The sequence below is a fragment of the Silene latifolia genome, unplaced genomic scaffold, assembly GCF_048544455.1.
Source record: "Silene latifolia isolate original U9 population unplaced genomic scaffold, ASM4854445v1 scaffold_301, whole genome shotgun sequence".
In the NCBI taxonomy this organism is placed as follows: domain Eukaryota; kingdom Viridiplantae; phylum Streptophyta; class Magnoliopsida; order Caryophyllales; family Caryophyllaceae; genus Silene; species Silene latifolia.
In genome coordinates, this window is record NW_027413237.1 from 124,052 (window position 1) to 142,424 (window position 18,373).

General features: G+C 35.1%; 1 long non-coding RNA gene across 6 annotated transcripts; it reads left to right on the forward strand.

Moving 5' to 3' along the window:
* The first annotated feature begins 6,901 nt into the window (after positions 1 to 6,901).
* On the forward strand, positions 6,902 to 16,646 carry LOC141639208 (uncharacterized). Of its 6 annotated transcripts, none has more exons than XR_012542412.1 (12): positions 6,902 to 7,073; positions 7,400 to 7,512; positions 9,986 to 10,319; positions 12,211 to 12,236; positions 12,821 to 12,927; positions 13,151 to 13,241; positions 13,375 to 13,465; positions 13,838 to 13,894; positions 14,269 to 14,353; positions 14,936 to 15,081; positions 15,672 to 15,989; positions 16,442 to 16,646. It is a non-coding gene; the product is annotated as an uncharacterized LOC141639208 (long non-coding RNA). The 6 variants fall into 6 exon arrangements; XR_012542413.1 differs by lacking the exon at positions 16,442 to 16,646 and having other exon boundaries at positions 6,906 to 7,073; positions 15,672 to 15,736; positions 15,885 to 16,435; XR_012542414.1 differs by lacking the exon at positions 15,672 to 15,989 and having other exon boundaries at positions 6,909 to 7,073; positions 9,986 to 10,084; positions 10,177 to 10,319.
* Positions 16,647 to 18,373: the final 1,727 nt, after the last annotated feature.

Sequence of the window (18,373 nt, forward strand, 5' to 3'; positions counted from 1 at the left end):
CCCACGCCAAAATCTCACAACAACGTTAAAAGTCTATACTAGCATTTCAACTTCAATAACGTTGTCATCTTCATGTATATCTTCATGTCGGTGTCTTACTCTTTGTTTGTATGTACCATCTTTTTGCGCAACTTGACTTTTTGTGTTGCTTAATCAAACTTTCTTCTTGAATTTCTGAAATTTAAAACAACATTTGACCATTATTAGTGTTCAACATCACTCTTTTGAGTTTATAACAATGCTATACCATTAAATTTAATTGGACAAAAGCACACAATATTATTTTATGATGTTACAACATCCAATATATAATGTTATAATAATATTGCAAGTTCGATTAAAAAAATATTGACCTTTGCTCAATAATAATCGCATTATCTTGTGTAGTAATAATGTTACAAAGATTATCAATGTTCTGATAATAATGTTACGGTGTCAATTTATCAGTAACAATATTCTTTGTAACAATGATACGAAGAATCGGAGCAATTGAGTGCCATAGAGCAACTCGTCGCTTAGTTAAACTAGTAAGCTGGAGTTTTCAATCCCAAAAAGATCCGCAAATATTACAAGAACTTGAGCTTTAAGTGTATGGACTATGGAGTATATTTTTATCATAATACTCACGCTAGTTTACTCAATAAAATAACACCAATCACTCGTTATTTAATTAACACTAATAGTTTTACTAACTATTTGATAAATAACATTAATTCTTTTTAAACCAGGTTTCATCGTTCTTCTACAAATAACACTAATTTTTTTTCAAATCTTCGTTAAATCGATACTCTTACATTCTAAATAATTATTAATGTTTTATAACAAAAAGTAGTTAAAGTCTATCGAAACTTTTAACATGTAACACTCACTCAATAGGCAATAAGCGTGAATCAAAATCAATCAATAAGCAAGTAAGTAAAATTCACAGCCAAAAAAGACATGAAAACACTAATTCCATTGAATAAGAATATAAACTCAGGAGAACTAATTTAATCAATGTTCGTCACTTTCTTCTGAGAGAATTTTTTTTATTAAGCAATGTTTCTTTATCACCAAATTCGATACTGTAAATCATCTGAAGCGTAATACAACGATTGAAATTTGTTGCTGACATTGATGTGAGTGGTTAATTAAATTCAGGAGAACTAATTTAATCAATGTTCGTCACTTTCTTCTGAGAGAATTTTGAGATTTTTAGGGTTTTCTTTGATTTGGGGATAGATTGAGAGAGGGAGACGGGAGCGTGTGATAAGAGAGAGAAAAAGAATGAGAAAGACGCGGACGTTTAAATGTTGCGTAAAAGTTAGTCAGATGACGTGGCACAATCTGGCGCATCTATCCTGATAGATCCTACGGTCTATAATCATAGGACGGACTCATTTAAATTCTTTGGACTCACGGATGCTCACTATATATATATATATATATATATATATATATATATATATATATATATATATATATATATATATATATATATATATATATATATATATATATATATAGAGAGAGAGAGAGAGAGAGAGGAGTTCTAATGAGTCCAACATGTGGCATTGAGTCCATAAGTCCTCAAGGGCCATTGGATGGACTCAATGGATGGTTTGAATGAATTTGATTAAAGGCCATTAAAAAGAAAAGGAAAAAATGTGGATGGTTGGATTGAGATGGGTGGTTGAGATTGAAAATTACCAAAAAAATTACCACTAATCAAATTTCTATACACTAATTAATTTTTCTTTCTCTCTCTAGCCCCTAATTAATCAGTTTTGAGTTTTAGATTTCAGAAGTGTAAATGTAATGTTGTATGAGTTTTACAAGTGTAAATGTGATGTTTTACGAGTGTAAATGTAACATTCTAAGAGTGTAAAATTTATTTTTTGTGACGGAAATTTTGAATTTATATAATTTTAACATTTTACAAGTGTAAATGTGATGTTTTACGAGTGTAAATGTAACATTTTAAGAGTGTACATTTGATTTTTTGTGACGGAAATTTTAAATTTATATAATTTTAACATTTTACAAGTGTAAATGTGATGTTTTACGAGTGTAAATGTAACATTTTAAGAGTGTAAATTTGATTTTTTGTGACGGAAATTTTGAATTTATATAATTTTAACATTTTACAAGTGTAAATGTAACATTTTAAGAGTGTAAAATTTATTTTTTGTGACGGAAATTTTGAATTTATATAATTTTAACATTTTACAAGTGTAAATGTGATGTTTTACGAGTGTAAATGTAACATTTTAAGAGTGTAAATTTGATTTTTTGTGACCGAAATTTTGAATTTATATAATTTTAACATTTTACAAGTGTAAATGTGATGTTTTACGAGTGTAAATGTAACATTTTAAGAGTGTAAATTTGATTTTTTGTGACGGAAATTTTGAATTTATATAATTTTAACATATTACAAGTGTAAATTTGATGTTTTACGAGTGTAAATGTAACATTTTCAGAGTGTAAATTTGATTTTTTGTGACGAAAATTTTGAATTTATATAATTTTAACATTTTACAAGTGTAAATTTGATGTTTTACGAGTGTAAATGTAATATTTTAAGAGTGTCAGTTTGATTTTTTGGTCCTTTAAGTGTAATTTTGGTCCTTTAAAAGTGCAACTTTTGTCCTTTAAGAGTGTAATTGTAGTCCGACCACCGACAAACACCACCACCGTCCTTCACCAGTCACCACCAACTCATACTCACAAAAAAGATCTATAGCAGATCTGGAAAAAAAAGTGTAAATGTAAGGAAATACGAGTGTAAATGTAAACAAGTGTAACTGTAAAGAAATAGGAGTGTAAACGTAAAGAAATACGAGTGTAAATGTAAACAAATACGAGTGTAAATGTAAACAAATATGTGTGTAAATGTAAAGAAATACGAGTGTAAGTGTAAACAAATACGAGTGTAAATGTAAAGAAATACGAGTGTAAGTGTAAAGAAATAGAAGTGTAAATGTAAAGAAATACGAGTGTAAATGTAAAGAAATATGAGTGTAAATGTATAGAAATACGAGTGTAAATGTAAAGAAATAAAATATAAGTGTAAATATAAAGAAATACAAGTGTAAATGTAAAGAAATATAAGTGTAAATGTAAAGAAGTACGAGTGTAAATGTAAAGAAATATGAGTATAATAAATATATTTATTAGATCTAACAATAAAAATCATGATAATACAATTTTAAATATATAGACGATATTTAAAATCATCAAAAAAAACAAAATTAAAAACAAACAAGATCTAAAACATTCATGTGAACAATATATTATTGAACCCCACCCACCAACCACTTCTCATTTCAAAAATAAAGAAAAAGATAAAAAAATAAATAGAAACAAACAATAAAACTACTTCAAAATCACCAACGTTATTGAAAACAAACAATAAATTCAGAACCCCACCCACCCACCAACATTCACGTGAATGTTGAAGAACCCCAACCACCAACGTATTGCTTCTTATTTCAAAATCACAGAGAAAACTACTTCTTATTTCAGATCTGGGAAGGGAGAAAGAAAAAAAAAGGAAAAGAGGAGGAGCGGCAGTGGTGGCCGTGAGTGGTGGGTGTCTAAGTTGGTGGCGGTTGGCAATGGTACAAAACAGATATGTTTTTTTTTTGTAAATCTGACTGGAGGTGGTGGGTTTGACAACGGTGGAGGTGTAGGTGATGGTGTTTGTGTGGTTTTAGGTGGCGGTGTTGGAGGAGGCAAGAAAAATGGCGACATCTGGAATAAAAAGAAGGGGAGGGAGGTGGTGGGGCTGGTGGATGTCGGGGTGGTGGAGAGGAAAATGGTGTTGGTGATGGATGTTGGAGGAGGTCGGGGAATGCTGTGGTGGAGTGACGACTGTAGCGGATCTCTGTTTGTGAGGTGGAGTGACGTGTGTGGTATTGTGGTGGTGTTGGAGGTGTTCTTTGTGGTGGGGTCGGAAAATGGTGGTAGTTGTCTGTGTTGGAGGAGGCGACGGGAAATGGTGGAGGTGGTGCGTGGTGGTGGTCTCAGATCTGGAAAAAAAGGAGAGGAAATGGTGGGATGGTGGAGACGAGGGAGGTCGGGGAATGCGGGTTGTGGTTGTTTGTTGTGGGTGGTTGTCGGGTTGTGGTGTGCGTGCAGGTCGGGGTGAGGTGGTGGTGGCGGACAGGTCGGGTAGGGTGGGGTGGTCGTTGGGGGTGAGGATGAGAGGAGTACATTTTTTTTTTGATTTTTTGAATTTTGTGGTTTTTGGAATTGTTTTGGTTTTTTGGGTTTTAGAGAGATGAGGGGAATGATATTTGTGTGATAGGAGAGAGAAGTGAGTGGAAAAAGAAGCCTTATATAGTGAAATTAGGAAGTTGATTAGTGATGGTAGTGAGGGAAAGTGATTAATTAGTATCAATCCCCTCTATTTAGCATTAATCCCTCCTTTTTCCCCTTCAATCTTAGCCTCTCATCTCATCTTTTCAATGGTCCTAAAGAGGACTTATGGATTCATTTATTTTTGGTGGACTCACTTGATCCTTCTTCTATATATATATATATATATATATATATATATATATATATATATATATATATATATATATATATATATATATATATATATATATATATATAGCGGGATCTCGTGAGTTTGGTTCTTATGGTGAGTTGTGAGTTTGGAAAATCTAGACCATTAGATTAAGGGAAATCTAACGGCTGGGAGTGAATTTTTTATTAAACCTTCCGTCCGGCATTCGCTTCCATATCCTTAATTTATTATACTCACTCAACTCACCTACCTGGCTACCTCACCAAGTTCCATCAATGGCGACTCATATTTCACAAACTCCATTTCACACCTCTACCCTAAAACCTCTTAATCCTGTCGCGAAACCCCTTTGTTAATATCCCTTTCCTTCTTCCCTCACCGCCGCCGCCTTCGCTGCAACTCTCTTTGTAACCCTAATAAAAAACGACGGAAATTATGGATAATTTTCGTCTTCTGATTACTCCAGTGAGCTCCAATTCATTTCTCGGCCGATCAATTGAGGTTGAAACAACAATTTCAGAACCGAGCGGTAAAACTAGGAATTTGTGGATGGTGGGATTTAGGATTGATGCGTATGAGGATTTTAAGGGGTTGAGTTTTGTTGAGAAAGGGTTTAATCGCGCTGTCGTAACCCACAAAATGAAAAATTAAGGAATTTATGGATGATGGGATTTGGGATTGAGGCGTATGAAAATTGAATTTCTTAGTGCATTTGCATTTGCATTTTAATTTGCTCTTTTGTTTTCTCCGAATCTTGCACTTCCTAGATTGCCATCAATTAGGGTGTTTTTGAATCGTTCGTTTCATTTCCCAATTAAGCTTAAGTCAAACCCTTCAAGGGTTTCTAGACCATTGCCTGTGTTTTGGTCAATTGGGCCGAAGTCGAAAAGTGAGAAGAAATTGAGTTCAGGATGTTTAATTCAAGTTTATAGTAATGGGGATGTGTATGAGGGTGAATTTCATAAGGAGAAATGTTCAGGAAGTGGGGTGTATTATTATTACATGAGTGGGAGGTATGAGGGTGATTGGGTTGATGGGAAGTATGATGGGTATGGGGTAGAAACATGGGTTCGAGGTAGTCGATACCGAGGGCAGTATATGCAAAGTCTTAGGCATGGGTTTGGTGTATATAGGTTTTATACGGGAGATGTGTCTTTGGTGAATGGTCTAATGGACAGAACCATGGTTGTGGGATTCATACTTGCGAAGACGGAGTCGTTATGAGGATGAGCCATGGTTGTGGAAAAATAAGTTAATAATGCGGCCAAGACATGAACAAAATAAAAAGTTGTACAAATAAAGCCAACCGAAAATGGAAGTGGTATAAACAGTTTTGAATCACATGAGAGCCGATTGGCCGAGACCGCTTAATGCACGAATGCACGTCGGTGGAACTTGTTAGTAAGCGGTAAGAGTCGATTGTATGGAGATGGTGTCGGGGTTGATAGTTGATTGTGTGGAGTGAAAAATGCAAGTAAATTTTTTTAGAGTGATTGGGTGTGAAGTTTGATATGGTGTAGACGACTTGTGACAGTTAGACTACTCTTTTAATTTGGCTTACCTGAATGAAAATGAATCGCTCAATTTATAGTTTCGTCATTTGAGTACCAACTTGTATATTAATCCTGCAGGAAACGTTCTGCTGAAAACCTGTATGGTTATTCTGCCACAGAAGCTATAGGCAGGACAATCTATGAACTTCTCGTTTCAAATCGAGATCAACTTTCTGCTAAGGCTATCATACGACGTAGCTGTTTGAGTGAAACCTGGACCGGAGTGTTCCCTATCACGCACAAGACATTTGTTTCAAGTTTTTGCAACTAACGCTCCTATATATGACGATGATGGTACTTTCATTGGGATTGTATGTATCTCATGTGATTCAAAACTTTTTAAAGATACTCAAGTCTCCACATCAGTTCCATTAGGCCGCAATGTCGGGAAATTGTAACAATAGGCCAAAACGATAATGTATCCATCAACCATGCACTATAAATTTGACATTTTTTTTTGACATGTACTTGTGGGATTTATATATACTAATACTAGTTTTAAAGCCCGTACTTCGTACGGGTCATTACATTGATTATTTTTAAACCAATTGTTAAAATATTATCGATGAGGTATAGAAGGATAGTGGCCCTCTAACAAATTAAATTGGGTGGTTAATGATAAAATACCCCACTTACAAGATCTATATTAATTTGTGAGAGAGGATATTATCCATTTATAAGTAATAGACGGATAACGTCCATTCATAACAATTTGTTAAATAAAGAGAGACTCCATTCTTTACCACCAAAAAACGGATACACAGTTGTCAATAAAAAAAAAATAAAATGCTAAAATTAGATACAATTAACTCATTCTTCATCTACCTAACGATAAACAATTGTCAATGTAAAAAATAAAAAAAAAATAAAAAGCTAAAATCAGATACACCTAACTCAGTTCTCACCTACCTCGTCATTCCTCACCTTCCCCTGTTGGCTTTATTGAACGATCCCGTTCCTCCTTACTCTACTGTTTTCTGAATCTCTGTCCGTGTCCTTATCCGGTATGTTCATCCCGATCTACCTATTAATTATCTCTTGTATGATTTTGGTACTAATATCTGATTTTGTGTGTCCTCTTCATGCGTAAGATGGTTTTTTTCTTTTGTTATCAATGGTGTAAATTTTAGAATAAGACGGTCTCACACTATGAGACGGTCCCTCGTTGTAATAAGTTATTCGATTAAGCTATCTTTTCACACAATGGGTATTGCTAATGTATAAGAGATGATCTCACATCTCATAAATGTGAATTTGTGTGTTGGTTATTGAATTATTGTCCACGGCTCCTTGATCCATTAACTGATTGTTTATTATTATACCAAATTAGGCTATGTTCGGAGGTTGATCCGGTGGTGTTGCTTGGTGAACTTTTGGTGTAAATAATGGTGGGAACGGGATTTTAGTATCAGTTGCATCGTAGCATGTGTGGTCAAATTCAAGGTATATACTCCTTACTCGAATATTATTGGACTGTTCGAATACTTTCAGACATAACTAAGTTATTAATTCATCTTATTAATATATGGTTGACTGTATGTAGTCATATGAAATACTTAAAATACAACCGGTAAGTTCGTAAATACTTCCTTATAGACTATATTCTTTGTATGTCCTTTGTATTTCTGCTTACTATCATCAATAAAGAATTTCAATCCCTCTGGAGAAGTCGTCCTTGACGCTGCCACATACAATTGACCGTGGCTGAAGACGGGTTTAGGTAGAAAAACGCCTACAAAAGTGAGCGACTGTCCTTGACTTTTGTTTATTGTCATTGCATAACACGGCCTCAATGGATATTGTCTCCTTTTTAGAACAAACGGAATCTTGTGTTCGTTTGAAGTCATTACTATCCTTGGGATTAGAACACGTTTTCCAACTTGCGAACCAGTTATTATGTCCGCCTCAATGAGAAACTTACCGAGTCGGGTTATAATAAGGCGAGTTCCATTACACAATCCTTTCGCGGGGTTAATATTCCTTAGGAGCATCACCGGCATCCCCTCCTTCAATTTTAGTTCGTGATTTGGTAGGCCCTGCAATCTGAGAGTATTTAAGTATTCGACCGGGTACGCTGTGAACTGATCTTCACATTCCGTTGATGATGTGCATATCTCATCGGAGCTCTTATAGGTTGTATATGTACCTGGTATTAGATCAGTCATATAATCATTAACTGTGTCTGCTGTCTCATTTAAAGGTGTAAGTATCGCTCTTTCCTTTAGGTATAGGCTGTCAAGACGCTTTTGCTCAAAGTCTGGGTAAATCTCATCAACCGCCGCCTTGATGTTAAATGTCCCCTTGTTGAAAACAAACTCATCTGGGATCTTTACCCATGTTGCCTCATCTTCGTGATCCTCTGCCTTAGTTTCTAGTCTCCCCTCACCCATGGCTATTAACCATTCATTGAATTTTTGTTAGATCATTGGCCGTACCAAGTTACGAACTCTCATGCTCTCCCTGAGAACAAAGACCTTGCAATCTTTCCATATATAAGATCTATTCGGTGGACGCTCGTACAATATCTTGCCTTGTTCCCTTGGCCACTATAGGTAAGACCATGTCAAGTCACCCCCATGCAATACAACCTTTCCCCAAACATCCTTGACTCTCCTGTGAGTCCTTGCGCCCAACGATATCTCTCATTGTCCGGTCTAGGGATTCAAAAGCAAATCTATGATCCATCGGTGCCTCGTCCCATATTATTAAGGACGTTTGACGAAGTAGCTCGGCTAATCGAGTGCTCGTGAGATATTGCGGGTTGAATCATCGAACAACTCAATGGGTATCTCAAACATCTTTGTGTCTTTGTCCGTCCACCGGGAAGTAAAAAGAAAGCAATACCTAAATTGAAAACAATTTACTGGGATTATTAAATTTAAGTTAATATTTATACTTTACCTGGGCAAAACATTCTTTCACTTATTATGTAAGATGCACGTATGTGCTCACATACCTGATGATGCGACGTTGAGGACAATTTTGTTCTCTGACCGGATCTTCGCTGAGATAGTGTTATATAAGAATGTCTTCCCAGTACCACCATGGCCGTACAAAAAAAAGACATTTCCAGACTCCCTCGTATCATTACTTGTTACCGCGTCTACTCCGCCTCATATACCTTAAGTTGGTGCGAATTGAGTTTATGTAGCTTTTCTTGCCATTCTTCAGAGAGTTGTCTAGTGTTGTACATTCTCTGCTCTCTGATTAGCCTGTTCTCCATGCCCTCAATACACGTGAACTCAGGTTGTGGCATACCCTTTATATCTTTTAGCCTCTTTCCGTACTTCATGAGCACTTTATCTATCTCTATTAATGTGTATGACCTTTTTGCTTCATCACTGAGCTCCAAACCTGGATGACCAAATTGCTTACGCTTCCTTCGCTCAATGTCATCAGAGAGCATGTCATAATTTTTACTCCAAAATTCTCCTATGTCTGTTACTTCACAAAATAGAAGCATCGTAACAAAGAGTTCTCGTAACTGAGACGGCATTGCCCATCGGTTCGCCTCATCCATTGCATCGTTCCACTCTTTGTCATCGCTCAGTAAACCACGTGCATAGCATGCATCCTTGTAAGTTGGGTACACACGCTTATCTATTTTCCTTAAATCCTCAAACTTCGTTGCCCCCTTTACTAAATTAAGGAGGAGACGAAGATAGTACCTCTCTCCCGCAGTGGGATGAACGTATGCTATTCTGCCGATACACTTTCCTTGTTTTCTTTCTTCCCACCGCCCTTCTTTCCACACGTATCGAGTAGGGAATTGTGCATATGTTAATGTCCGTGACTCTGTGCATCTTGCATTTGTACTTATCCATGCTGTCAACATTGTATCTGTTTCATTAGCCTCATCAATAACTACCTTTACATTATCAAAGTCTTTTAACACGACTGCTTGTTCTCCCTCTAGGTGTACAGGAAGACGTGTTACCGATGGATTTCTCTCCTGGATGTCAAACTCAAATATTCTCCATGCAGCTTCACTTGCAGATAAGTATCGACAATCTAAGTATGTCTGTACCTCATCTTCTGGGTTTTTTTTAATTAACATTGTAGCCTTATCAGCACCCTTGGCAATATATTTGAATAAATATTTGATAGCCCTTGCAGTATTGCACCACTCAACGTTAATATGACTATCAAACATTAGAAGTAAACCGGGATTGTATGGCACGATTGATCTATTGTCCAAGTTAGATTTGCCCTTTTTGATGAATCTGCAAAACATGCAAAACATCCAAGCTGTGAGTAAGGCATAATATTCAGCGTGGTTTATTATTTTTAATGCATTGGCCATTTTATTTGTCCCATTTGATGGTGGCAGCCATCATCGTTATCTTTGTAGCAGTATATAAATTATTAGAGATTATACGTCTAACAGGAAAGTTAATTACCTCTTATCAAGTCGTCTCCGATAGACCGAATAACCATTACTATCAAACGTTGTCTCCTCATTGAATTGTTTTGGGTATTTTTTGCTGCAACTACCATTCACCATACATACACAACTTGGGTTATCCTCCCCGCAAGGTCCGTACACCATGAATCGTGACACTGCTTCATATAGCTCCGGTTGTGCGTCTTTGTCTGGAATCTCTGCGTGTATTATGCTGTCAATATATTGTGTAGATAGCTCTACCTCGTCTTTTTGCAGCCATAAAAGTATGTGCGCATGAGGCAGTCCTCTTTTCTGGAACTCTATTGTATAGACATATGCACAATTACAACCCAAAACCTTGATAAGATATACCTCTTCTATGTCAAATTTAAATTATTTTGCAATTATGTAAAAGTTTACCAGCTACGACGGTGCCGAAGTAGTTGTCTTTTTTAAGACAGTCCATCAGTTGTCTTAGTTTTAGCTTAAACACTCTAGCGATAATATCTGGGCGGTCCTCTGGCTTTTGGCCTTCTATGTGGTTCAACATAGCTGTCACCTCTAGCCACTTCGGGTTGGCAGTAAAGGTGATGAATAAATGTGGATTTCCGTACCATCTACATATCGCCATCGCATCGTGATAATATTGTTGCATGTACCTCTGACAACCCGTGAATGAAGCAGGTAGAAATATTCTCTTCCCTACCGTTGCACCTAAAAAATCCCCTTTTGTAAAGGCGTCACACAAGTTATTTAACATCTCACATCGAAAGATAGGTTGGTTTCTTTTAATGTACCACAATCTCTCTGTTTCCATTGCACAACAACAGTCGACCAAGAATTGTTGGAACAGTCGTCCCCACGGATCGTAGTCGACCTTAGTTAGTCGTTGTTGTATCCTGTACGCGTAGTATTCTCGCATCGTTACATGTCCTCTCTTTATTTTATTTTTTTGCCCTTCATTAATATACGGAATTCCTATGTGGAAACTGTCTTCCCCATAGGGGAAAAGGATTGGGTATTGCAAGGCCATGAAAGAAGGATGAAGCTCGCTGATAGTCTTTAAATCTCCGCTTTTATATTCAACAATAATATCTCTACCGTATGTATCGCCTCCGGTATCCCCGACTATAAGAGCTGCGATCTCAGATGTTGTTGGGCTATTGTATGTTCTATCTTTTTCCGGCCGAGTACCCAACAGTCTTATTGACATACATTGATTCTCATCAGTTTTCAGTCTTTGTTGTGCCATACGAAAGGTCTGAGTCAAAGGATTCACCTCATCCAACATCTCCTTTATCCCTGATAGTATACTCTCATCTAATGTGTGGTTGTCTTCCTGTTTGATAATTGCGTCTGATCTCATCTTTATCTCCGTGTCTGTGTCGTATACATATAGCTGCAAATAGGACGGTTGTTGTTCTTCCACGGGGAGAAGAGACCCTATACGATGATATACCTGTCCACTTATTCGAAACACGTATGGCCCAGGTCGTGTGTTAATTGTTTTATCAATCTTAGCCCCCATTGAAGTAAAAGCATAACATGCATTGTACATCCTTATATGTTTTTGGAAGTCTATACTGTCTTTGCCTCCGTTGTAGTCCAACAATTTCCCGAGGAACTCTGGCGCTTCCTTTAGCCTTTTTAGTTGGATCCGTCCCTCCTTACAACACAAGTTGAAATTGACGTTACCCCTTGTACTTGTCTTTTTTACCCTCTCTTCATACCACATAATGGCATTACATTTTTTGCAGGTATACTCCGGTAAACTTAAACTCAGGTATGTTACCCTTTTCTCGTTCTTACCTGCAATAGTTCTCCTTCTTTGTCTTCTTTCAATGACCTCTGTGTTCTTTCTTTTTCTATTCCTACAATTTAAATTAATCGTTATTGAGCTCTCTGCCATTGTTTATTTTTACTTTTAATTTTAATTCTCTCTTGCCTCGATCAGCCATTCTTTGGTATATATACACTTGCACAAAGGTTGTTTTTGGTAAATTTGATCAAGTGTTAACCTTCCTTATAATTTAGGAAATAAAAGACAAAGGGCAGCCAGATTTTCCAAAAAAAATATCTTTGATAGATTCGATCAAGTGTTAACTTTCCTTATTACTTAGGAATTAAAAGACGAAGACCTGCCAGATTTACTTTTTTTTTTTGCTCTTATGTTTTTTCTGTAGTAAATTAACTATTCGATTATATAACTAAAGGCCAACGTTTTTTTTTTTTTTTTTTTTTTTTTTTTTTTTTTTGCTTAAAGGTGGTTTTTGATAGATTCGATCAAGTGTTAACTTTCCTTATTATTTAGGAAATAAAAGACGAACAGCTGCCATTTTTTTTTTTTTTTAAATCCATTGACTGCAGGATTCCGGGGACTGTGAGGATCTGATAATTAGGGCGCGCAAGAATGCTCATATGCAACACTAACAATGCGCAGTTAGTTACTGAAGAATCTTTGCTGTCAGTGTAAGGTCATTCTCAAACATCTTATTCAGTGAGAAGGGTATTCAGAATGTTTTAGGGAACGAAGATCATTAAACAAAGTGAAGATCATTAAACAAAGTTACCCATAAGGACTCTTGTTCATTCATTTGAAACATATATAGACTCACATGGTAACCTGAAGGCATTTCTGAGTAATGAAAATTTACAAATTTTAACCATGAAAGGAACTGATTTTAGTATTGCTGGCAGGACAAACCGTGGTGATGCATTGTTCCTTGCTAGATCATCAATCTCAAAGGATTGTGTGAGCGGTTTATTTTCTATGCAACTAATTCATCAGGTGCAGTCTTTTATTTTTTATTCAGTACGTGTACTGATAAACGGAACACATAAAAAAGCTCTTGATACTGAGTCACTGTAGTCGTGTACAATTGAATAACCGTGAAAGGAGCTGATTTCAGTATTGCTGGCAGGACAAACCATGGTGATGCATTGCTCCTTGATAGATCATCCGTCTCAAAGGATTGTGTGAGCGGTTTATTTTCTGTGCAACTAACTCATCAGGTGGAGTTTTTTATTTTTTCTTCAGTACGTGTAAGTGTATTGATAAACGGAACACATAAAAAAGCTCTTGATACTGAGTCATTGTAGTTGTGTACAATTGAATTGCAATATGTCTATTGATAGAATTGGAAGCAATTACCACAACAATAAAATTAAAATACTTTTTATTATATAAATGCTTAATTGATAAAATTGTACTCCGTAGTAAATAAATACATATAAAAAGTAGCAAAAATATAAATGCATCATGATCTTGACGCCTCATAACCCTTCTATACTTTATATAAATGTCTAACAATATATTGGCCTAATGGGCATAGATAATAATATAATAAAGATAAGCTATAAACTGATATATTCTTTGTGCATCAGGTTGTTCTATCTTCGTCTCCATTCAACTGACAACTGCATTATAAAGATGAAGAAATGGTAAGAGTGCAATCTTTCTATATTTAAGTCATAGGTAAGCTTAAATCCATATACTTGTTTAATAAATACCGTCTCTGTTTTTTTGGAGGCGCCCTCTTGTTTGTATTCTTCTGACTACCTTCTTGGACATTAGGCTGAGGTCGCTTTAGATTTGCATTTGAATTTTCTGATGAAGTTGAGGCCTTGTCTTCCTGAGATATTGAAAACAACTTAAATCCCTATCGAAAAGTACATTGGATTGGTTTTTGGTTGTTTGCATATAGTATTAATTTTTCTATTACCTGGACTTCAGTTTTTTCCATGAGTTTTACGATAGTGAAGGTTTGCCTATTTTTAGGATTGTGATTATAACTTGTAATCTTAAATCGGAACAGAAACTCCTTCCCTACAAACACATTCCTGAGCAATTCGGGAATTCGGCTGGCATTCTCATCGTCCTCATCAAGCTGCACATCATTGGTAAGTAAGCTTATTTATAAGCGTATATTACCTTAAAATTACTTACTACTGCCTATCAGTACATTACCTCGCTTATATAGGTGTCATATACTGTATTTGCGTCTTGTCCAATTAACCTTCTCGCTTCGCTATCGAGTACTGTAAAAATTGTGGTCCCACTTTTGTCTTCAACACATAGCTCAATACGATACCTGATGGGTAGTTCGAGTAAATTGCTTATTGCAGATACATTAATTACCTAGAATGTTACGTTTCTAATAATTAATATACTTACCTTGAAGTCTGATTCTCAATTCTTTTCTCGCATTTGAAACACCAAAAATCAGTAGCTCTTTCGTATGGTTTGTAGTTACAATCAACACATGATGAATAGTACCAAGCGGTTTTGGGGTTGATCTTCGTTACGGTAGCAGAGCAGGTCACGATAATGTCCTGTGTATATTGAAGGCACATAAAATATTATATTAAAAGAGTAATTTTCTATTGTAGAGATAGATGTCATATGTGAATTACATCCATGCGTCCTTTCCTTTTCATCTATTTTTTTTCTTGGATCATACCTTTTCATATGTTGATTTGCAGTGATGAAGTATGCTTTCAATGTCTTTCTCACATGATGCGTAGCTCTGGAATTCAGCTTTAGTAGCAGCAACATCGGTTGAGTTCCCCCTACAAAATAAATATTGGCTTATTACTTCCTTTTAAATAGGAAAGGTGTTAAATCTAAGGTACGTGACAAAATATATGCTTACATTAGAACTGTTTTCAATTCATTCACTTCATCGATGTCAAGATTGATATACAATTTGCTTGCTGGAGATGTCGCCAGACTTAAGAAACCTGAATAAGTAACACCAGTTTAATCCGTATTTTATTATGTAATTCTAAATAATAGTGTCTGTTAAGAGACAGAACATACTTAAATTAGTAGTTTTAGAGACCACTCACCTCTGTAGTCTTTCACTAAGATTGATGTTATTGTTACTATGAAGGAGTTATTTCCTTCACCAAGTAGGCGTCTTTGCTCATGGTAATCAGTGATGCATTTACCCCATAATTTTACTCTGACCTTTTGGCCACTGCATGCAAACATTCAATTTAGAAACCACAAGATTATAGTTAATTTTTTACAGCTGAATCTTTAGATTTCCTACCATTTGTCTTGTATCTCAATCTTTGGTTCCTCTGGTGTACCAAAGTTATCGACAAAAGCTCCAACCACATCTGTAAACGTGTTAAGAGTAAATACCACCTCACATTAATTTAGAAAAAATAGTTAGTTTGATATACATGATGATAATTAGAACATACCGCTTAGAACACTGAAGTTTTCGCGACGACGATCAAGATCATGGAACGCCACAAAGTCGAACCTATGTCTTGGTATGATCTCTCCTTCTTCTTGAATAGCTTTGACGAAAGTGTCAAATTGCAGTTTTATCATTATTTTACTATCACTAACAACTCGATATTGATCCTTATTATCAGTAATATCAAAGTATTTGATTATATAAATATTCCCTTCTACCAGTTTTTGCCGCAGCTTAGTACCGCCCGGGATCGTTGCATGAATGTATCCTCCCTAATATTAAATAATGTAACGGTGAATACTGTGATTTATTTGTAGATCAAAAAGGTAATTATATAAAGTAAAGTTTTTTAATACCTCCTCATCAATTAGAACCATATCAGTACAAATTATAAAGCCTTTCTTAGATTTACTTTCAACGTCCCATAATCTTGACACACGCACTTTGATTTTCCATTCGCTTGAGTTGGAGTTCAATTCACGGATCAAAGAGTAAGTTCTGCAAAATTTAGTAAGAATTAAGAAACAAATACTGAAAGTAAATAAATCAATAAATCAATAAATCAATAAATTTAAAATATAATAGACATATGAGGTTTTCTACCGCGGCTGTGGATTAGCTAATTCCATTGACGTTCGATTTCTATAGCTTCTCAGGTTTAACCTTGTATATCTCTCTAGGAGCAATCTATAATCATGTTTATATATATATAGTAGTTGTGCTCTTCCGAGATTATATTGCTGCTTTCCTTATAGTTTGTTTTTGGTTTTGTTGGCAGGTTACATGAATAGGAGATAATGCCAAAATTCATCTTCTTTCCAATTTCTGAAAGGATCAATCTTTACCAAGTTATATTTTACTTAAAGTTGGTTGTACGTACATCTTGTATTTGACTTTTCCAAAATTGGTTGTACGTACTTTCTCTTGCTCAAGGGCAAGTTTCTAAATAATGACTTTTATTTAAAGTTGAATTTTTTGATGAATTTTTTAATCTTATAAGTTTCTAAGAGATCTTACACACGATACTTTCCTAATATTAAAAACGATGATGTGGACAGCTTAGAATCGCTCGAAAAAAGCCTCTTTTATAAATATATATAGATTCCTTCTTTATCTCCATCCAAATAACATGTGGTAAGAACACGTAAAGAAAAAAAAAGTAACAAAATGAATTTTTTTTTTTTAAAAATAACAATAATACTACAATAATAGCAGAATAACAGCACAATAACACTGGAGTAACAACACGTAAAGAAAAAAAAGGTAACAAAATGAGAATTTTTAGGAAGTGACACCGAAATAATATCACAATAATAGCAGAATAACACGTGGTAAAAAAAGTAGTAAAAAAAATTAAAGTGACACCGGAATAACATCAAAATAACAGCAGAATAATAGTAGAATAACAGCACAATAACACGTGGTAAAAAAGTAGTAAAAAAATCAAAGTGACACCGGAATAACATCACAATAACAGCAGAATAATAGTAGAATAACAGCACAATAACATGTGGTAGAAAAAAAAAGAAAAGAAAAAAATCAAAGTCGTAAAAAAAAATCAAAGTGGCACCGGAATAACATCACAATAACACCAGAATAATAGTAGAATAACAGCACAATAACACGTGGTAAAAAAAAAAGAAAAAAAAATCAAAGTCGTAAAAAAATTCACAGTAACAGCAGAATAACATCACAATAACAGTGGAATAACAATAACAGCACAATAACATATGGTAAAAAAAAAAAAAGAAAAAAAAAAATCAAAGTCGCAAAAAAAATCAAAGTAATAGAAGAATAACATCACAATAACAGCGGAATAACAATAACAGCACAATAACATGTGGTAAAAAAAAAGAGAGAAAAAAATCAAAGTCGTAAAAAAAATCCAGGTAAAAAAAAAGCACAATAATAGCATAATAAAACGAGGTAAAAAAAATTTCAAGTAAAAAAAAAATCCGGTACAAAAAGAAAAAGAAAAAAAGGTAACATAATGAGTAAATTAAAGAAAAACATAAGAGAAAACAAAAATCAAAGTGGTAAAAAAAAATATAATAACTCGAGGTAAAAAAAAAAAAGAAAAAAAATTAAAGTAAAAATAAAAAGTAACATTAGAAAAAAGAGAAAATAAGTAAATGACAATGGTTTTATATGACATGTAAGATTTGATCTTGACCACTCATCTCTAATATAATCTAATGGCTGAGATTCCCTCAACTCACAATTCACCATAAGAATCAAAATCACCAAATCCAATCTCTCTATATATATATATCGTTAGTCTTGCTGAAGACGGCCGGAGCAAGTGACGGATAATGTCACTCACAAAAAGGATATAGGGGATAAGGTGGGGGCTCCCCCATGTGCTTCCCTCTCTCCTCTATTTGGGTCATTTGTGAGATAAAATGATATCCGTCACTCCAAAGTGACGGATACGTGCCATCTTCAATGAGATTTTGTGTGTGTATATATATATATATATATATATATATATATATATAGGTGCGGGGTCATGTGCGAACTAAAATATGGTGCAAACTGTGAGAACTAATGTATAAAATTCTATTCCAAAAACAACTCTCATTGTTGTCCTTTGTTAAATCGAACTCTATCCTCCCTCTCATTAATTACTTATCAGACAATGATACAATCACAATTCACACACATGATGCCACTGCCGGCGAGCAATGTTTCCGGCGTACCTCCGACGACC